Raw genomic sequence first — 23,391 nt, 5'->3', positions numbered from 1 at the left:
CAGAGGGGAAATTACGTTCGTCCCTAGTCGTGGCGTGGTGTCTCCGTTCCGTAAAAGGAGCTGTTTTGAATGTGTTTTTTTTTGTGCTTCGCTCCGAAGTGTACCCCTATTTCGATGATGCTCCTATGGCACTATGATGGCTTCATGGGCAGTAGGGAGGGAAACGTATGGACAGTTTTTGTCGTAGTACACTGTGCCTAACATGGCATAGTGGCAGGCATTGTGTGACTCTGTTCGTACTGGAAACTCCGAGCGTACAAATTGACTGTCACAATACTGTGTGTGACGTCGTTACCATAATGGCCTCGGTCTTTCCCAACTCCTCAACAACGGCTAAGGGAATTATTTTCACTGCTAATGTCCAGTTTTTTACAAGCCACTCTCTCTCTCTCTACTTGGAGCTAATGATGATTAGACTCATTTATTCGGTTATTTGATAATGCGATGCACCTCTCTTTTTTCATCGTTGGGGACAACATAAAATCTTCTATAACTTCGAACAAGAACCACTACCGTTAGCAAGTTAGCCCACTTTCGGCTAGCAATTCGGATCATGACCTTTGAAGAGTTCAAGTAGAATTCCCTCCATTTCCGTTCGCTTTCTGTGCCATCCGATTTCCTTGCTCTGGAGCCTTTTCGGAATTCTAATAACAGGCAATGGCTACCGGTTGACCCGAAAAGAGCACGGGGTTACAAATTGATCCGAAACCAAAAAACAGAACGACAACCAGCCTCTGCAAATAAGTAGTATCCGGCATTAAGACCCCCTTAATTACCAGCTTCTGCACCCGAAAGTCAATCTAAAATAAAATATACCACAGCGAAGTCGAAATAGAGCTAAAAAATAAAAAAAAAAACGAGTGAGAAAAATACCAAAGGTCCAGACCCCAGCAGCGTCAGCCAAATTATACGGTAGCAGACGCGAGGATTTTAAAAGGCTGCTCCCGGTCCGGTCCGCGGTCCTAATCGATTCATTACGGGCAGCCGCCGCGCACGGATCGGCACACGAAACGAACGAAGACGACGACGGCGAAGACGCGTGCTGTTGTTTGCATTTTTGCACTATGAGACGGCGCTTGATCGTGTGCTAATGACAGTTGAGGTCTTCCGTTCCGTTCGCATCACAGTAGCAGCAACAACAACAGCAATCGAACGATGTTTTTTTTTTGCTTCTAGTGGTCTTTCCGCACTCATTTGACCTACAACGAAATTTTCGATCAATTCTCCACGATGTGTTCGATGAAATACGATTTCATGTGCGCGAGAAAGAGAGACGGCGTCGGGTTTCGGGGCAGAAGGTAAATTCCTATCATTGTTTTTTTTTCACATTTTTATTCCGAACAGAAACTGCTATCAGCAGCACAGACCGAAGAAGACGAAGAAAAACTACGTAGGCTGTTGTGCTGTCTGTGAGTCAGCGGAAACACAGACAGAGAGAACGCAACAAAGCGTCGTCGTCGTCGTCGTCACTCTCTTTCGAATCGATTTCCACCTCCTGCTGCCGTGGCGCCGTGCCGGTTGCTTTGATAGCCACAACGAAAATCGGCGAAGAAAGAAGCAGCAGAAACAAAAAGAAGCAAAAAAAAAGGTGGAAAAATGAAGCACGGCCAGTTGGGGATTGGATTCGCTGGAAAATGGGAAATTTTCCGCCAAGCTGCCCTCCGCTTGTCTTGTAGAATAAAGCCAGATTTTCCTTTTAATTTATTTTTTGCCTTTAGCGTTATCGTCGCTAGCGTCTGTGACTAACTAGAGAGAAAGAGGGACAAAGAATCGCCAATTGGTGGTTTGTCAAATTTCAATTTGACTTCTCAAAGCTGCGGTATTTTAGCTCGGGTTTCTTACCGGTTGCGTCAGATTTAAATTATTTCGCTATCGTAGACAATGAGATCATATAAGTTAGACTATCAGTTCCAGGAAGACATTTTTACTGTCGTTTTGTAAACAGAAGCATTAATCACTCGGTTACAACATTTTGGATTATTTGTTTACCGCATAGATGAGATTTGCCTTTTGGTATGGTCGATTTCTACACCACGGTTCCCTCTGTTAAATTCTTTAATCTAATCTTTTTGCCAAACTTGTTGTATTTTATCGGCTTTCCAATCACAGGAAGTGTTTTGCCTTTGTCCTGAAAATTAAACAGCGTATTCGGCGCAAGGGGAAATTTTTACTTGAACAGTTCCAAAATATTCAGTATTAATATTTTTAATAAAAAGTTTCTAGAAACTTTAAGTTTTTAGAAACTATAATAACTCTGTTTTCTCTTGTTTCAAAAACCTTGAGTATTCTGCAAGATCCGGATCACTTGATATAACTCTAATGAATTTTACAAAATCTTCAAAATCAAAAAACTGTACAAATCCTGAAAAGAACCGAGGAGGGAATAATTCCGAAAGCTGATATATTATTCCAGAATATCAGAAAAACAAGAAGAAATACCTGAGAACAATCTAAAAATACTGCTTCCTAAAATTCCAAAAAATCCCGTGAAAAATTATTCTATGTTCACTTTAGTTATGAAACATTGGAATTCAGACATCAATCTATTGCAGAATTTTAGCGGTTCACAGAGGGGGGGGGGGGTATCGAGAGCCTAAGAATACTCGTCCCGTTATATATCCTAAGAAAATCCCAGCAAACACTAGAATATTGTGAAAGGCTCAAGACTCAAAGCACAAGCTATCTTAATGAATGCTTAAATCTTAAAATTGAGAATCTCTGGCGAATTCTGGAAAAAATCAACAAGTTTTAATTTCTAAAAATCAACAAAATTGCAAAAAAAAGCATAACAAATCATAACTCATCAATAACATATTTAGCTATGAGAACTTAATGTGTTATTCGAAAGGTATTCACTTTTGATACATGGATATAAAAATATTATAAAATTTTGATATCATATCTCGCTATGCCTTAAATAAGATATTGTAGTTGCTTTTAAAATATCCCATTAAAACTAAGTTTTTAAGTGAAAATTGCTCGTTTTTCAAACTAAATTTCTATTTTTAACAACGGCTTTTTCCCGTTAACACGCAAGTTCATTAAGCAGACAGTATGTGAAGTAGAGAGCGAAAAATAAGCGAACTGGAAATGTGATACAGATTTGGAAAAATATACCCGTCAGGATGCGGTATATTTTTCCAAATCGGTATCACATTTCCAGTTCGCTCATTTTTCGCTCTCTTTACTTCACATACTGTCTGCTTAATGAAATTGCTCGTTATTGATTATTCATAATATATTACGTTATGCCTTTAGTTTAGTTAACTTGAAAATATCTGAAGCGGTCTTTTTTGTGATTTCAATGCAAATTATTGGTTTGTTATTGAAATAACAAGCTCTGCTATTCATATAGTCTTGGAGGAACAATATTTTGGTATTTTTTTTTGTCATTTTACCAACTATGTAAACCATATTGAGATCAAAACGAGGTGTATTTGATGGTGAGGTGTATTATAATGATAATTTCTCCTGCTCGGGTTTTCTGATATAATAAATTTGGGAACTTTCAAAATAACATTTGTACAGAACCGCAAAGAATTCTAAAAAAATATCCGGGATTTAAGAAAATTCAGGATGAGGAATCTAAGAAATCACGTAGCATCGTAAAATGAACGAGTCTAGGAAAATATATGCAAGTAAAACAAAAGTTTTACAAAAAGTTTCCATCTGTTAAAATCTTAAGTAGTTCGAAGCGACGATTTGGCTTATACATTTCCGGTTTTTTTTTACCCTCGCTTATTTACCGTCGGTCTAGTTCCGCCACTGTTGTGGTCAATCACCGACGCCCAGGGAGACGACTCCACACCCAGGACCCTAACTCACTACCCGTTTATTAACGGACCGGCGCCAACGGCTTTACTTCCTCATGCGATGGAAGGCGTGATCCCAGAGATTTTTCGCCTCAGAAAATCTCCCGGTGTCGGCTAGGATTGAATCTAGACCAGTTGGGTTGGTTGTGAGTGGATCACGCCACCTCACAACCATCGACACCTATGTCGGCGGTGGGATTCGAACCCAGGCGTCGAGCGTGGTTGGCGGAGACGTTACCAACCACACTAGGCCCCCGCTTTGGTACATTTCCGGTTTAAAGTATACAAAAGTCTCAAAAATACTAAAAGGTATACAGCTCTAGGGTTGTATGAAATGGTGACGTGGGACTGAACACTGTAATTAGGGGATTTTTTGTTACAAAATATACAAAGTCTGCAGACAGAATCAATGTGTTTGCTCAGCGACGTATTTTTATTTGCAGCCTCCCCTGGAAATCAATTTTTGAAATATATTCAACAACACTCGAAAGAATATCGTTTATATCTGACGATATTTTGCCTGTATTTTTTTGTGCAAACAACATGTATTTGACAAGGCACAAGCATATCGTGCTTGTTAAAGAAGCACCAAGAATTTCTCGTAATGCGTTAAAGGCAGAATTAACTCTATATCCTCAAAAACCAAATCCAATAATACTTACGTTATCATAATGAATGGTTTTGTATTATTTAAATATGGATATGGATCTTACTTTTAAAATAATATGGAAGCTCTTACAAAGGTTCATTAATTGGCAAACATAAGAGAATATTTCAAATAACCTGTCAATAACAAGTTCAAGCAAAAATCGTAGCAATCAACAATTTAATTTTTGTTTATTGCTTGACAATTTTTTTTTCATTTGCCACAACTACATTCGCTGTATTACGAAGACAGCTAATATACATACGTTAATTATGGCAAAGCTTTGAATAATAATACATCAACTAACAATTTTGAAATGTGAAGAGATTCTGAATGAATATTACTAGATAGAAAAAAAAATCATAAGCATTCGCAGGCTCTTATTCTTCTATGAATGTGTATATTTGGGAATTAAATCTTCCGATACTATCCGGTCACGATTATTTAGTGAATATCGAAGATAAAATTAAATAAAGGGTACGTAGTGCACACAAAAGTTTTTGTTAAAAAAAACTTTTTTCTTCAAGAGTGAAGAGTTTTAGGCACCTGAATTGTCTATCTCAAAAACTTCATTTGAAAAAAACTTTGAGATAAGCGATATGTTATAAAAAATACAGTTTTTCAGTATAGGATCTTAAATTAATCTTTTTTAATATTTTCGAATGACAGTTGAGATCTAGAATTTTGTAGAAGTTATCCATTGACAACCTTTCGCTATCTTTCGGCACTATTTGGAAGTATTGATTTATATGAAAAAGGTTGAAAAACTTTTACGGGGGGTATAAAAAGCGATCTAAATATGACCACGTGGTTTAGGAACGGCCCCTTAAGTTTCATTGAGTTCTGCGAGAATGCTTTCATCCCAAAAAAAATTGTGCCCCGCAGGAAAAAAGAACAACACCCATACTTAAATTATTCATATCTCGATGGTTCCTTGACAAATTTTCAACGTTTGGGTACCAGTGAACACGGAATGAGTTCTAGCTTATTGGCAATATAGGGTAGCGAACGGCTTCGGCAGGTTTCTGCATAAGATTGCTGCAGAGACCCTGCCGAAAAAAAAAAAAATGCCGAAGCCGTTCGCTGCTCTTTAAACCTAAATAAAACAAGACGTTAGAAAAAGTTCTAAAAATGCACATTTTAGCACACATTCTGAAGTTATACTAGGAAACTAGAATAGTTTTCCAGTAAAATGAAACGCGTTTGGTCAAAGTTTGTTTATATTTCGTGAAGTTCTGGCCATTCAAAACTTGAAAAAATTTTGCCTGTCTCAATCATTTTGTCTACCCCCTGTATGCAACCCTGGGGCGATCGACATAATTATTTTCTCGAACCTGTCATTCTCATCTTCTTGACCTGTTCTACACTATTTTTGGTGACTCTTGTATTTATTCGGCAAAATTGAAATTCAATTTTAATTTCTTGACGTACGTCTCAGGAAGTATGGCTACATAAAATGAAAATTTAAAAACCGAAAATGTGGAAAATATATCCAATTCAAAATTGTAATTCGATTATTCGAACTGTACTGTTGTACTATTGCAAATGGTCAAGCCTTGTTGAAACGTTGATTTCGGCCTCTGATTGGTCGCTTGCTTATCTAGCACGGACGACAGAGGTTTATACCTAGTCAACCGGGAATGCTCAGTTTGGGCTATATAAGAGCCTGCTTTTACTCACACCAATCGTTTTACTAATGGGTGGTAGAAAAGACGGCGCTAACCTCGCAATTGTCCTGTACACTTAACAGTTAGCTGCGAAGCCTGCGTAAAATAAACAGAAGGTCAAGTTCCGAATCGGAATGTAGCACCAAGGCTTTGCTTTAGTAGATGATGAAACGCAGACGGTGACTTCCACCAGTGAAACTTGGCCTTGTTTTGGCAACGCAAGCTTTCTGGATGCTGGCAATTATAATCTGACGGCCGTTTCTAGTGTTCAGAGTGAAAAAAGATTTCGGCTGTGTTGCCGTAGTGTCTCAACCTCCACTGTCGAGGTAGCACAGAGATGCGATTAGCATAACATCCGATTTTGAATCGAACAACAATTGTTCTTTTGAGGCCAAAAAATAAATGATTGAATAATTAAGATTTTATCATTTGCGCTAGCCTCTAATAAAGTTGGATGTTATTTTTGAATTAGTGTTTGATATATTCCTGGTCAGTGATGCCGTATTTAAATGTGTACATTAGGCAGCACTTCAACTTCTCATTTGCACAATATTTTAGAAATATTCAATACACTTTGTTCTTATTCGATTCTCCTCCAAGTTTTCGGCGTATCTTTCTGCATTTTTTTTGCCATTTATCGTTTATTTACAAGTGCGAAAATAAAAACAAATTCTAAAAATTCTGTTTTGAAACAAAAAAATTCACAGGCTAGCAGTATAATAAAAAAAACATCAATTCTAAGAACTTAATGATAAACTTGCAAAATCGGTGGATTTCAAAAGAGAAATTTTTAGAATCGCAAAAACTAGATCAAAAATTACTGCTTGTTCACTTTTCGCAAAATAAAAAATAAAAATCCCAATACAAATAATGAAATCAACAGAAGAATTAGACAAATTGCAAAGTTTTTGCAAGATGTGGAATAGTAAAAAGTATTCGTTTTTCATCAAAAATTAATCAATTTATCCTGGAATAAAAAATACCTGGAATCTCAAAAATATTATAAACATGAAGTCAACTGAAGAATTGTAACGCATTTCAAAAGTTTTAATAGAAAATCGCAAGGAATCAATGAATGCTTTCTGAGAAACCTCAGAAGCCTATGTAATCACCAGAGAACTCTAGAAGTCACGAGTTGTGTGATACTACAACCAATTGTAGAGCATTCTCAAGAAGCAATAATGATATTTTTTTAGATCTCTTAAATTTTAAACCATAGTAACTGTATCCTGAATGTTTTCAAAATCCTTACAAATCACAAACAACTCAACACTATGCTATAAGAAGAAATTCTGAAATATTCACAGTGGTCAAAATCTTACAAAAAAAAAAAAAAAGAATCTTAAAGAAAGAATGAAAAAATAATTATGACAAAGATTCTTAAAAAAGGTTTTGAAGCTCCCAAAAAATCTTAAGAAACTTGCTATAAAGTTAAGTAGCTATGAAGCTGTACATCTGCGATATTTCCTACTTACGAAATTTGTATATCTGAGATATTTCCTATTTAAAAAAATATATGAATTGAATGATTTTTTTGAACGTTTTGTTATTTTTGTTTTTACTAGCATAGTTTACGATTATTTATTTTTTTTATGATCATTTAATTTAGCTAACTTTCGCCAGTGCCTTTTTATATTTATGATGAATTATGACAAGGTAATCAAAATCAAATACATAAAAATGACAAAACCACACAGTGTGCAGTCTTCTTCGAGCACCGCCAGCTTCAAACGAGAAGCTCCGGAAGCGAGCTCGTACAACGGAACAGACTTCTTTATCGCATCAAAACGGCGGACGAATAATCAGACAGACATCTATAGATAACCATAACAAAGGGAAGCAAAAATTAGATCATTCGATTCGATTCAATTCGATTCGAAAACTCGGCCAGACGACGAACGCGACCGAAAGTTAGAAAGACAGACAAACAGACAGACAGAGAAGGAGAGCGAGAAGCGAAAAACATTCTGTTAATTATAACAATTATCGATTAGTGCTGCACCTCCCGATGACGGATGGATGGATGGAGGCGCGCTCGAGTCGAGCCGAGCCGAGCCGTGATTGTCGCTAAGATAAATTTGTGATGACGAGTCATCGGTCAATTGGGACGTGTGACCTAGTTATTAAAAAATTTTGAACCCAAACTTACATGAGTAAGAATTCTTTTCGCAGAAAAAAAAATTAGCAATAACAAAAAGCTGACTCAAACGACAGTGGCCCAACACAAAGATACAATTACGAAATAAACAAAAGATAACATCTCTGAATCAAGCAAATTGCAAATTCCGCGAGCGACAAAGAACCCACCAAAGAAGCAACCGGGACAGTACAAGCGGAGTACGTTCACAGCTAGCGTGCGAGTGAAAAGAGGGAAGGGATGCCAGAAATACCCGGTCGATTACCCGCTTTGGGTAATTCAAACAGGAAAAAAAAAACCATGCGCCAGGGATGGGATTCGACTGGAAAATATATACACACAAAATCGAAGTCACAGTTAATTTGCTTTCTACGTGAATCTTGCGGGCATTAAAATTGCATGCAATCATCATAATAGACAACCCCGCGGCTGCTGCTCCGATGCGGGTCTCCACTGACAGTTCTTCAAATTGTGACAGGTCGCGTTTGTCGCGTCTCTGCCATGGTGCGAACGGATTGTACACGAAGTGGCATCTGAAATATGTGTCGTAAAGCTATTAACGAGATGAGTGGCAAATCGATCTCTATGCGCTTGCTGCTGCCGGAACGGGTAAAATAGGTTCACGAATATTTCCATCGTTTTTCCCAAAAAAATATCGAGCGGCAAGAGAGCCTAAAATTTCCAATTGCCTTTAAAGAATCTTTTGAGTGAATAAACTCACTTTTTTTTCATATAAAAACGTATAAAATATTTACTACTGCTCTTCGATTTCAAAAACCCCATATAAGTTATTTTGATTGTTGTTCAAATTTTTTCGACCTTTTATAAATTGGAGTTCCCCAATGCATAAGAATCCTATGGAATCATTAAAAATTCACCGAATTTTGTGAAATTATCTTGTGACATAGAATTTTCATGGCTTTATTGAAAACCATTAAAATTATTTCAATTGCAAAGATTTTGTTTTGTTTTTATTAATACTTAAAATTTCTAGATTGGGTCGTTCTCTGATTTTTTCTTAATTAATAAGGAAGTAATAAAATTTTGAAGTCGTTTAAAATGTTTAACGACCATATAAAATTTAAAATTTGGTTCAGAAGTTTTAAAATTTTTTTTTCAGATTTTTGCGCTACGATTTCTAATTACAGTCGGGGACTTGATATTTTGATGAGAATAAAATTGGTTGATATGTGGCTGTGTTTGAAACGGATTTGTGTACGGTTTGGATTAGATTTATTTGCATTGAATTTATAATAGATGGACTGGAATAAGTTATTTGGGCTTAATCTCAATAGGATTTGCACTTATTTTACTTTTAGCTCGAATTCGATGGATTTTGTGTCGGATTTGTACCAGATTTTATTAAATTGTATTTTGATTAAATTCAGCTCGAATAAAGATCAAATTTGAATGGAATAAAACATGATTTTTAATGATTGCAACAAAACTGGATTGAACTGAAGGGGTTTGATTGTTTTTTGGAAGTTTTTTAAATTTGGTCAAAGTTTGGATTGTATTTCAACTGGAGATGAAAGTTAAAGCAAAATCAAATAAATCCATTCAAGGTAGGTATGAGACTATTTTTATTAAACAGAAGCAAGCAGGAAAAAAAACATCAACAGTTGTGTGCTTGTTTAGAGCACGCTTTCAAAAAGGGCGCTGTTTTGTAACGATTGTTTGTAGAACATGACGTTCACTGTTTTCATCAGTAAATAAAGAGCTCATCACTGCCTTGTTCAGAATAAAGAACTGGTAACCAGCAGCAAAAAAAAAAAATAGTTACAAAGAATTTTCCTCTAGGCACGTGCCGCACGTGTGATCCAAAGAGGGGGGCTCCGTTGACTTTAAAATATGAGATGTAGAATTCCTTAGGTTAACGAAGCTTTAAATTGTGGTGAAAAGTTCGCATGAAAAAAAATGGTTGCCCATCCCAGCTAGACCCCCCTGTCAAGGAAGGAAACAGAAGCAAAGCTTGAAATATTTGAACGAGCACAAAACCCTAGGCGACGACCGACCGAATGGGTGAAGAAAAAAGGATTCAAATTTCACAGGGAAAACCGGAGGAAAAATCAATACTTTGTAAACTTTTCGGTCGATGATGGCAGTAGAGAACTATGAAAAAGGGACTTTTTCAGAGCAGATTACCGCTCGCTATAACTATGGTTTTTGCTCGTGGAATCGTATTTTTTACCAAAATGCGAATGTGAATTTACTAAAAGTTTCAATTTTCAAAAGCATTGATTGATGCAACAACCCTTCTTGAGTTATAAGGAGTTAGCTCTCTAATTTTTACGTACAAATATCTCACAGAACTTTCTCTGGCAGCCCAAGTCCCATATCTTCATTCCAACAAAAACAGGCACAAAAACGTAAGTCTCAAGAAAGGTTTTTTCTGTGCATTTCAAACCATAATCGTCTTCATTGTTTACACCCGCTAATTGGTCTAAAGGTTCATCGACTTACCCGAAAAAATCCAGTTCCTCCTCGTGCGCTGTCTGTCTTTGTTGTCCGCGTACGCTTTCCGGTCTTCTCGCTTAATTTTTTCGAAACAGACAAGTTTGCGCAACTTGCTTTCTTATCAGCAGCAGCAACAACAAAAACACTGCGATGACGTCTGTTTGTTGTCGTCGTTCCAGACGAGGGGCGGTCCAATTTTCACTTCTCTCGCAACACAACACTGTTGTCCGCTGCTTATCAGTGTTTAGACACGAGTCAAAATCACCGCCGATGAATCTTTGATTTGTTTCTGCGTTTCTGTTTTTCGTTTTCGACCGGGCGTTTCCACTGAATTTGGAAAATTTTAGTGTCTCTTGTTTGCTGTCTGGAATCACTTTTTCTGTTCTCAGCTGCCGTAACAAAACGTGCTTATTTTTCTGCCACAGGTTGCTGAGGTTTTCCGCGAACTGCAAGCACTCGTTTTTTTTACTTCGTCTGAGTTTAAACAAAAACACACACTCGTACACACGAACACAAACGCCTTTTGTTCTTCCCTCTTGAATGCTAATGACTCGTGGAAATACTTTTAATTTTATTTTCGTATCACTCACCAGCTGCTGCTGTGCAACACACAAAGTTATTTTTCCTCCAAGCAGCGGTGGGATTTTTTCCGCACTCGATTGTTCAATTCTCACGCGTTGGGAGGACGCTTTTTGGGCAGCTGTTCGATTCGATTCGATTCGCAATCGGCCCCTTCGGGCCAGACGATTAGATAAATAAAGCGGTATCGCTTCGTACGAGATCCCCCACGTGCTCCAGAAGCAGCCACTTGTCGCGCTTGTCGGTTCTCTCGCTCGCTTGAGCCTGAAAACAACAGTTCGAAAAAATGCGTTATCAGCGCGAAACACAAAAACGCAATTTCCAGCGAATGGAAAATAATATCGAATGACTCAGGAAATTTCCTCCTCTGCCTACTGCGGACTACAAACGCGACACCGAAGCGAACAAACGCACAGAAAAAAACAACTTAATTAAATATTATACCAGCAATTCCTGGAAAACCAGAAACGAGATTCTAATCCACGCTCAATTATTGAAAGTGTACACTGTTCTTTTTTTCTTATGTCGATTCCAACCTTGATTGTATGGATCACGCGCGCACTGTGAAAAGGGCACCGTTTTCGTCGCTGGCTGTTTTCGAAATGCGACGAAACGACGGCATCGGGCCCGTGGACTCAACAGCTCACGTTCTTTCCTCCGCGCTCCGCATGCCCCTAGCAAACTCAAAACCAGACACAAACACAATACTAGCAAAGGCCGCACGAACGAGACGAAATATGTTTCTCTTTTTTTCAACTCCTCTCCCATTGATTCTCGCTTGCGTGTGTGCGGCTGTGTAAGGTTTTTTGTTATTGTTTGCATCTCGCTCGCCCGCATGGCAGCGCAGATAACGTCGCTCTGCTCGCTTGGTTAAAGAAGAAATTAAAGGGAGAACAAAACACGCTTGTGGGAACCACGGAGAATGAAGAGCGAGCAAAAAAACGTGCTTTTTTGCGAAACGACAGCGTGCTTGAGGATGTGTGAGTGCGTGTGAGAACAAATGCTCTCTCTCACTTTGGCAGTTCACTTTCTCGGATTGATAACAAAAAATGTTTGAGAGGTTTTATTTACCTCGGGAAAAAGCATTCACAAACGAACCGGTTCGTGAGTGAGTATCGGTTGAAACTTTTTGTTTATCATTAGGGGTGCAAATGTTTTGTGTTTCCTGTTTTTGTTTTTTTGAACTTTTGTGTTTTATTTTAAAGTTCTATCATTAACAATAAACAATGTCTAAACGTGACAACACACAAATTTTCTAACCAACCGACATTGTGTCGTGTAAGATGTTAACAGTCATTTGTAGCCGGGTAGATATTTGTCCGGCCTTCGTGTGTTCAAATTACAACAAACAGGAGAAAGCTTTGTATTATTTCCGAACGCAGAAGACAAAATAGTTGTTCTTGCACACTTCAAGAAAACTGTGTCGACGACAAGCGATGACCAAATGAATTCACCAGTTTTACGCTCTTCTCACCGGGGAGGCCTTGGGCGGCTCTCGCGTTGTCGTCGTCGCTTTTCCCACCCACTCGCACGCCTGGCGCTGTGACATCTAAAAAGCTTTAACTTCGCAAACACGTTTATGTTTGTGTTTCTCTCTCGTTCACTCTGTTCTCTGTCTCATCGTCTCGCACAAACAGTACGTCGAGTACACGTAGTTTTACTACCGGGTCTAAACGCTAAAAAACATGATTCAATTTTTTCCAGCCGTTACTCGCAGGCAGAACAGTTTGTTCTCGTTGTCGTTATTACTTTGCGCTCTGTCAATGTATCTGCGATGTTTTAGCTGCAGCAGCGATGCTGCACACCTACACATACAAGCACCCTCGCTCGCGTACGTAGCGCACCAGCTTATATTTTATCGTTTTTTTACGAGCATACCATTTTTTGTTGTTCTCGACAGTTGAAATATTAAATACTACAATATTGGAGGCTCTCCAGTTGCACAAATGCACTTCGTGTTTGCCAAACGGTGCATAGTTATTATTTGCATTCAAATACGAGGTCTGACGGTGCTGGCAGTGGTACAGCAGCGGAGGGATTTTACGCGGGCTTGGGTTTATGGAGTTAGCAACACCTGGAAAATTGTTTGAATTCGCGTTAACGCGTCACTTAAATTTGTCTTGAAAATCGAGCTGTTATTTCAAAATTTTGCTGCTCAAAACTTCATTTAAACAAAGAAGGAAAAAGTATTTTTCACAGTCATAACCTTTTTTTTTCTACTTCGTTTTGAATTTTCTGTTTATTTTTGTTTTTTTTTGTCATTTTTTTCAACTCTTCAGTTTCTTTATTTTCTTGTTGTTTGTTTTTAACTTTATGTTCTTTTCAAATGTTTCCGCTTTGTGTGTTCGCTTGCTTTTATTAGTATTTTCCCTTAGATTCCAATGCTCTTTTCACGTTTTTTTTTCATTCTTTATTTTTTTCATTCTTGCAAATTTGGGTTTTCTCTCATTGATATTCACAGCTTTTATTTTTCGTGCCATTTTGATCTTTCCTATTTGTGTAGCTTTTTCCGGCTTACAGTTTTGTTATTTTTTAAATAACTATTTTTCCGTCCTGTTTTTTATGTTTTGAGATATTTCTAGTTCATTTTTTTTTGTTTTTCGTTGCTTCATGTAATTTTATTTTTACCATTCTTTTATATTTTTCATTTGGCTTTGTCTTTTTTTTATATTTTCATATTTTGTTTTTGATTTTTTCTTTTATTCTGATTTACGTTTTTTCATCTTTTCGTTTGTTTTCAAACTTTTTTGCCCACTTTGCTTTTTTGTCTTTTTCGGCAGACAAAATTTGTTTTTTTCCTTATCTCTCTAAATTTGTTCATTTTTTTATTTATTCGGGTTTGGTCGATTCTATTTCTGCCATGTTTCTGTTTTATCTATCACTTTTTGTTTTTTTTTGCAAACCAGTATCTTTTTTGATTGCTTCATTAAGTTTTAACTTCATTGCTTAGAAACATTCCTGGTTTTTGTAGCGTTTAGATGATTTGTCTATTTTTTTTTTCAACATTACGCTGATATTTGATATCTCGACTTTTTGAATAAAGTTTTCTTTGTATGTTTTGTGTTTTTTTGTAGGTGCATTTTTTTCGTTATTCACAGTAATTAAATGTATTGTACAGCAGCAGAGGGATTTCACACAGTTTTTTGTATAATTTTTCAGATATTCTTTACTATTGTTTTTTTTCTTTTTTGCTCCTTTCTCCTCATTCTTTTATTGGTTTAATTTTGTTCTGTTCTGCTTTTTTATGCATCTATGTTTCACTGTTTTTCATTCTCCAGTTTTTTATAAGTGTTGTTTATTTTATGATTTCCTGTTTTGCTTTGTCTGTTGTTCTTTTACTATAGCGCATTTTTTGTATTCCATTTTCCACGTTTTTCAGCCGCCATAATTCACTATTTTCTATTATTTTTTCCTTTTTCGTTTTACGAACTTTTATTTTTCATACTTCGCTTTACTTTCTTGTTTTTTTTCTTTAGGTTGTACTCTTTTAACTTGTCGTATCCCAGTTTTGTAAATGAAGAAACAATAACAATATCGCACGCTAGCCTGTGGGGCTAATGCGGTCTCGATCAACTCGATTATTAGTTGAGAGAATTCGTTATCGATATTGTTTCTGGCACATTTTGCATGTGTAGGATAAGTACAACGATACACCGTGCCCCAGTGCTGAGTCAGGGAGAGCTAGCTGACCGACATCGCTAACTACAGAGCCACGGGGACCACGAAGAAATTACATTTTTCAATTTTCTCTTTTTTGTATCTGCGTTTTTACTTTTATGTTTTTCCGTTTAATCTATTTTGTTTTTTTTCCTGATCTCTCTGGATCGGTTATTATTTTTTTTTTCATTTATTCGGGTTTGGTCGATTCTAATTCTGCCATGTTTATGTTTTATCTATCACTATTTGTTTTTTTTTTTTAACAAACAAGTATCTTTTTCTGATTGCTTCATCAAGCTTTAATTTTACTGTTGTTTGTGTCATTTATCCTGTTTTTTTTTCTATTTTTCGATTTATGTTTATTTTGTTTCATTTCTGCTTGCTTTGTTTTTCTTTTTATGCTGATCTACGTTTTTGTTTTTGTTATTTACTATTGTTCTAATGACTTTTTGTTGTTTTCGTGGAAATTCAAACCATTTCCCACATTTTAAAATTAGGGCTCTAATTTTTGAATAAAGAAATTTTTCCCAAAAAAAGAAAACTCGGATTTTTGTTACTAAATATTAAATTTGTTTTTAAAACCAAGATTTTTTTCTGGAAATTTGTTGCTTTTCGTTTCGTTTATTCTACAACAAAATATGTTTCTAGTTTTCTGTAACCAGCTTTACACTTTTTATATTACTCTTTTTATATTTTTTCTTTCTATATTTATTTAGTGTTTGTATATTTTTATCTTCTTTATTTATTCATTTTTTTCATTGTATGATCCATTAAGAAAAAAATATCCGTTTCTTTATGGGATGTGTTTATCTGGGATGTTGTTTATCTGCATTTTAAGGGGGAACCCTACTCTGGAAAGTCGAAAAATAATAAATTTTCGTATTTTTTTTCGGATGCTTAGAGTAGAGTGATGTGTTCGGATATTGTGGCTATTGATTAAGGTATATTTGAAGATATATTTTGCACGTTCTGGATACAAATATAGTGAGGATTACGCTGTAAGCAGCGTTTCTCTCGAAACCATGTTTTTTCAACTGGTGGTAAATTTTTCTCAGCATCTACTGAACCGATTTTGCAGAATTTTTTTTTAGCATGTTAAAATGGATTATCTAACTTGTTACGTAGCTGTTTTTTGATATCTGAGTTTTTCAATGTTTTATGATTTTTTAAATAGTGATTTTTCATGAAAAAAAAAACAATTTTTTTACTAAAATGGCCGCCATTTTGGCAATTTTTGGAATTTAAAAAAAAGGCTACGTAACAAGATAGATAATATGTTTCTATATACTGAAGAAAAATTTTAGCCCGATCGGTCTACTAGAAGCTGAGAAAAACTTACCATCAGTTAGGTACTGATTTAGAGAGAGCATCCACGTTCCCAGCTGCCAACAGTGTAATACTCACTATATTTACATTCACGACATGGAAAATACATCTTCAAATATACCTTAATCAATAGCCAAAAACTTCACTTTACTCTAGACAGCCAAAAAAAATATGAAAATTCATTATTTTTCGACCTTCTAGAGTAGGGTCCCCCCTTAAAGTATTGCTTATTCCTGGAAATTTTTCATTCTTCTCTGTTTTTAAATCTATTTCAATTTTTTTTCTGTTCTTATTTCCCCATTATTTTTGGTTTTTCACTTATTGTGATTCATGGCTTTTTTTTGTGTGCAGTTTAGATCATGAATTTGGCGATTCCATCCTTGATTTTCACCAGTTTGTGAAATTTTTTATCACTCTCACCTTTTAAATTTTTTAATTTTCGTTCCGTCCCATTTTTAGTCGCTTTTATGTGTTTTTCATTTATTTTGTTTTTTTTTTTCGATTTTGCTGATTTGCTGTTTTTTACAGGTTTTAGTTCATTGTTTCTGTTTCTCTGATCTCCTGATTTTGTTGCTTCTGTTTATTTCCTTTTCATAGTTTTCATTTTTTTACTCCGATTTAAATTATACTTGAAAAATATATGTTTTTCTTTCTTTATATTGTTGTTTATCCGTACTTTAGAGTATATCAGTTTCTAGGGCTTTTTTTCCCATTTTTCAACTCTAGTTCGAATCTCTAACGTAGAAGCGACGAACCCGACGAGCAATTACTTTGTGCACTTTCGAGCTCGCTAGAAGTACAAAAATTCACAAAAGAGGTTAAAAGCTTCAATCTTCTATTTTTTGTCAGTTTGAGCACTAGGACTAAACCTGTGGTGACCAGTGTTATTCTCTAATATTTCATTGTTCTGTTATATCTCTGAGGATGGCAGAGAGTATCAAACCAAAAATTTGCATAATTTCCAAGGATGCAAACGATTCCAACTATTTATTTAGTTGAATTAAAGTACCTAAACAATTACAAATTCGTTCGTTCCAGATGTAAACAGTTAACAATTTTTCCCTCTTGTTTTTTGTCAGATATAGCTCACTTTTATAAGAAAAATTCAGCTTTTATATCAAAAATATGTAAACACGATGCAACAAAACCCACAAAACTTAACTGAACTCTGAACGGGTGTTGCCAACTACGCAGTCAAATTTGCGTGAAATCCCTCAGCAGCAGCAGCAGCAGCAGCGTGCACTTTTGATACCGGCCAATTATTACACGATGTATGTGAGCCGAGGCCACCACCTGTACTACCTGCTGCTGCTGCTGACTTGTATACAAAGCCGAGAGTGGTATTGAAATCTGAGGAATTTCGAATGCTGGTTAGATTTTTTTTGCCTTCTTGCTTGCTATTTCACTCTCTCTCTACCACCCTAAACGTGAGACTCGCGTCGTGATGATGATCTAACTTTGCACGGTTATTCCGTTTCGTGTTTCGAATAAACTTTGTATAATTGCCGCGTCTGATTGTGTGGAGTTTGAACTTGCAGTCAAGGAAATTGCAAGAAAATCGCTTGGTTTTGCGCGCAATCAACAGAACAACATTCTAGATTGGCTAGTCTGGGATCAGGTTTCCGTACTACTTTTTACAACAAAGCGAAAAAAAAAACAATTGAAGGTTACAGCCAACAGTATTTTTAAAGGTCCAAATTCGCAAGATAAATTTATTCCAGAAACAGGAAGTAAATGTTAACACACAAAAAACCTAACCCGATAGAGAACACAGCACAGCTGTGTCACGTTCATATTTGGGTTGCGCAAAAAAAAAGGATTAAATTTTCATTGCAACACGCGTAAGAAAATTCTTTGACGCACAGCAGAACTAACGACACAAACATAAGACACGAATGTTTTGTGAGATCGAAAATACGAACCCCCGGAGCGAAGCCGGCGAAAGGCAACACAAGCAGTAATTTGTTCAGTCTCACACAGAACCCTACTTTTATTTTGGCCGTTTGCAATCGGAACGTGAATCTTTTAACCGGATGCTTTATCCTTTTACAAAACAAAAAAAAATGATTCAGCAAAAGACGACCGAAAGCGAATCCCTAATCAAGGAAGCTCCGCATCAGTGTCTAGTTTTAATTTATGGCCTCTATTAGAAGATCATCGAAGGTTTCGAACCTTAAAAAAATAAATGCTCGTCTGTGAGTTCGATATTCGGAGTCGGATTTAAATCGAAAAGTTTTTGACATCACATTACAATTTAATGACTTACATTGGGTTGCTATGGCTATTAACCAATGTCAGTATTGTCTACAGTAACAGTTTGTTGCTCTGAGTATCATGAATAATGAAAAAAGCAACTAAAATACATTTCATTTCAATTTTACATTTTTTTTTTGAATCAAAGATTTTTTTATCGGGTCCGGTCTCTAAGATAATTTAAAATTCAAATCGCCAAAACTCATAAAATCTCACAACAACAACACTTCTAATAAACTGAAACGCTAAAAACTGCTATTGAAGTCAATTCTATAGAAAGGTGATTCTAAGGTGAGTTCACAATTGTTGCTGGAAAGGACAGAATTAGCTAGAATGATAATCAGAAACGCAATAGAGATCGCTTTTGAGAAATAGAAAATAACCTCGAATCAAGCTCACAATCTTAAGAAAAAAAATTAATTTTTAGTTGAATAACCTAAAAATACTAAAGATTCAATGTAGATTGAATTAAAGAATATTTCTAAATTAAACTTGAAATCACCAGGAAATGCTTCTTAAGATGGGAGAAACATAGGCTAGGAACCACAAGAAAATACGTTTCACAAAAAGGCCAATACAGACATGCTTTCAAATTTACCTTGGAATCACTGGAACTCGCTGCTCAAAATTACTGTAAACCTTTTGTGAAGGCTAGAAGTAATCACAAAATAAATTCAGAGTCGCTGTAAACGTATGTAAAATCCTAGAATAAATAAGACCATAAAATTGCTGAAAATTGTTGGAAAACATTTCATAAATCCAGAAAGTCTACAGGATCCCATTTTTAACTCAAAATCGCTGCTCCAGAAAGCCGAAAAAGCTAAATCAAAATATGCCTATAATCTCTATGAACCGTTTCTGAAGGTAAGCAAAAGCCAAAAAAAACTTACAATTACTAAAGAATGCTTGTGAACAGCAGTAAAAATCATAAAAAATTGGACCGGAAATGTTCCCTAGGCAAAGTAGGAAATTATTTCAAAACTGACTAGAAACTTGCAAATACACGTTTCAAGGTCAAAACAAAAACAAAACAAAACAGTCAGTCGCAAATCACTGCAAACACTGTTCTGCCGTTCTACGCATAGTTGTCCCATATTATTTTTGGTCGATTTTCGTTTTTTATCACCAATGAGTCTATTTTCATGTATATTTTTGAAAAACTTTCAAAAATAACATTGTTTCTTCCGAAAGTCTTGAAAAACCATACCAAGTCTGTTTGTCCCATCGATGATTTTCTACACATATTTGTCCCACTAGATTTGTTTCTATTCTAAACGCACTAATCACTAATTCCCATATTAACAACTTGGGAAGTGCTACAGAGCAATAAGAACTTCTCCTTACAACGTTTTGCTACTTTACGGGTGTCGGAAATTCGGTACCGAAAATCGCTTTGCTTGATTATTTAAATGCGGTACGTTTATATCTTTGCTCGGAATACCTAAACCTTGTGTGCTGGTTTGTAATCTGAATGCCTTTCCTTTTCGAGCATAAGAAGATAAACGCATGAGATTCATACTAATTGAATAATAGTACCAAGTACGAAAAAAATGTCCCCAACATTTATAACAGTTGGCTGCGAAGTATGTGTATGATAAACAAAAGGTCGAGCTACGGATCGGAATGTAACACCAAAGCTTTCAGCCCTGCTGAAAAACAAAAGACCAACCATAAGACCAAACATAAAGACCAACGAATAAAATGCTCTATAAATCAACCGAGAATTGCTGAAAAAAGCTTCAAGATTTAGAAAAGGCATAATCGATAAAAAATAAATTTAACTCAGAATTGCCTGTAGAATATTTCTGGAGGTAATTTAAAAAAATGTAAAAAATATTAATCTTTAAAAAACGTTGCCATATCATACTCTGAAAGCAAGAAAATACAATAAGAACATGATCCCAACTTTATCTCATAATAGCTGGAAACGCTCCAAAAGAGATAGAAATAAAAAAACGAAGTCAAAACTAGCTCAGAATTGATAAAAAAATGTTTTCCAAATGTGAACCAAAAGAGTCAAAAGATTCAGTTTAAAATCGCATGAACACGCGAATAAAAAGGTTATAAATAGAAACAAAGATCACAAATTTAGTTGAGAATCGCGTGAAACAGAAGTTCAGGAAATTACGAAATTTTCCGAGAACTGCTGAAAACTTTTTTTAAGTCTAGAAATGGTCCAATGAGAAAGGATCTCAAACTAAACTGAATCGGTCTTAAAAATGTCTTTAAAGGTATGAAAACCCCAAGAAGTTATGAGAAAATTCTTCTAAACAGCACTAAATGCCTAAAAATATGATACCAAATTTGAATCAGAGTTGCTAAAAACGCTCTCAAATGCTAGAAACAATCCAAAATAGAAAATGATTGAATTCAGTCTAGAGAACCGTAGAAAATTTTGGTGTACAGAAAAAACAAAAAAGAATGTATATGTAGTATTACCTATAAGACATTGCGTCTATGGACGACGGTTCAAGTAGAAATGTCCCATACTGATGAGTCGAAGACGAAACGCACGGATAATCCAAAAAAGAAAAGTATTATTACAACGCTTTTGGGAAAAAGTACAAAATAAGAATCAAGCAATAGATGAAGAAAAAAAAAAAAGAATCAAGCTTAGATCAGGTTGGCGAAAAAGTTTACACAGTTAAATTTCCTGATTTTGTAACAGGGGATCACCCTGTACACACTTATCTTTGCCCGGCGAAACCCTTACAGGGCGGCCAGATACCTCTTACGGACTTTCGGATCTTCGCTAGAACTCGAAAAAAGAAAACAAACAAAATAAACACTTATCGCGATTTATTCCGGATTTTCCTCTACGCTGTTGTGGTGGCAGCACTTCCCAAAAGCGGTTGATGTCCAAGCTGCTCCGGTAGATCACGGCAGCGGCAGTATCCGAACCCTTCTGCTGCTTCGGTCCTCAGCGGGGCGGTGTCTTCTCTCCTTGGCACTTAGCCGGGGGTAGCAAATTGTGTAGCTTACCCACTCCGGCGAGAAAACACAAAACACAGCACTCAATTCACGGGCCAACGAGACAACCTTCGTTGGTCTTTAAAAAAGCGGAATCACCTTCGCTCCTACGGGACACAAATTGTAAAAATAAAACAGTTAAAAACGCGCACTTTTCGAACATAAACAAACGACGCGTGTCACTCGTACCGTGACTGAGGCTATACTTATCTCTTCCCGCGATGGATGCCTCTGTTGCCGACCACAACAAACCCGCCGTGACGTCGAAGTCAGCATTCAGCACACCACTTTTCCACAGCTAGAGGGAAATTCCGGCCTATCTAACCCTAAACATTAATTCACAAACATTAATAAAAAATTATCAAACCTATCTACCGCGACAATATCGTTCACAAACGAAAAACCGAACGAATTTAAACAAATTTACGTGAACGATATTCAGCGCAAGTGGTGAGAACTGTCATTTTGGGTACACGCTGCTGCGGGGGTGTTCAAGTGCGGGTAATTTTCATTGATACACTCCTTCGCAAAAGTACCCATAATAAGGGTTATTTTCACGTGAACACGCTCTTGCAGCGTTACCCAAAATTAGATAAATTTTCCACTCGATGCTGAAATTGCAACCGCACAGGTCACAATTTTCCCTGATATTCCCTGCAATACAACATAATTTTCCTGATATTTTCCAGCATTCAGCACAAAAAAGTGTAACGTAGATGAACGCAACTGTTAAATCTCAGTGAAAAACGTATTCGATCGGATAAGAAACCAAACAGCAGAGGTACATTAGACTTTTACACTAAAAAATCTGTTTTGACGCTAAACCAATCTTGAAATAAAACCGAGACGCGATTCCTTTTTAAACGGCTAAAAAAGAATCGCGTCTCGGTTTAATTTGAAGATTGGTTTTAAAAAAAGCTGGAAAAGGCCAGAATAGAAAATGTTTTTTAAATTTATTCAAAATTCATTAAAAAAATACTCTAAGATCTGAATGCAATTTTTTTTCGGTGCGGATTTTTTATTTACAAATTCAACCCGGAAGCATTAAGAAATGCTTCTAAATGCTACTCTGAATTACAAAATAACCAGCCAACCATGATCTCAACTTTATCTCAGAATTGCTAAAAAAAAACACTTTTCAAAGGTAAAGCAAAAAAAATATAGTGGACCATCCACATCCCGCGTGGACAGATCTTCGACGATTTTGACTCCCACCTCTCCTCCTACATGGACAACTGCCCTTATAAATGGTATGAAGAGGTTAGAAATAGCAAAAAAAAACCATCATCAATTTAGCTAAAAATCGCCCGAAGCAGAAGTTCAGATTCCAAAATAACGCTTCCTAAGACAAAAAAATTAGAAGAACTTCAAAGTCGAGAAGACGCATCTTTAGCCAGAAAAGGATCCCAAAATTAACTTTAACATGTTTGAACAGGGAAAGGTCCCAAATTATACTTCTTAATTCTTAGACCTTCTGAAAAACTAAGAAAGGTCAGAATACAAAATAAATTCAAAAGCCCAGTATCAGCGTTGCAAAGCGAGCGAGAAGCAAAATGTTTCTCCTCTTTTCTGCTTGAGAACGAGACATATGCTACGCTTCTCAAGTCATTTGCACACACGCTCTCGAGATACTCTTTTCTCTGCATTCCTCTGAGTAGGAGTACTCGACTATAATTGCTCGAAGGAAGGAGTGCTTGAAAAACTGTGCTCGAAAACGAAAATGCTTTCTTCATCCACCCGGTTTTGCTTCGTGCACCGACAGCCGAACGTGGGGGAAGAACAAGAATCTGTGAAGTATCGCATATGGAAACGTGTAGAGTATCGGACTGCTTTGGTAAGTTTTTTATGGCAGTCTAATGCAAAACCAGCCGAAGCAAACCGCTACCG

The 23,391-nt window shown here is 36.3% G+C and overlaps 1 protein-coding gene across 1 annotated transcript in view; it reads right to left on the bottom strand.

Moving 5' to 3' along the window:
* LOC129734027 (uncharacterized) overlaps positions 1-11,919 on the bottom strand; it is a 66,431-nt gene extending 54,512 nt beyond the window's left edge. The window contains exons 1-2 of the mRNA XM_055695731.1: positions 11,743-11,919; positions 10,726-11,562 (exon numbers count right to left, since the gene is read on the bottom strand). The gene's annotated coding sequence lies outside the window, so the exon portion shown is untranslated. The remainder of the gene's footprint in view (positions 1-10,725; positions 11,563-11,742) is intronic.
* Between the last annotated feature and the right edge of the window lie 11,472 nt (positions 11,920-23,391).

This window comes from Wyeomyia smithii, chromosome 1 (assembly GCF_029784165.1).
Source record: "Wyeomyia smithii strain HCP4-BCI-WySm-NY-G18 chromosome 1, ASM2978416v1, whole genome shotgun sequence".
Lineage (NCBI taxonomy): Eukaryota > Metazoa > Arthropoda > Insecta > Diptera > Culicidae > Wyeomyia > Wyeomyia smithii.
This window is presented reverse-complemented; position numbering and strand designations above follow the sequence as displayed.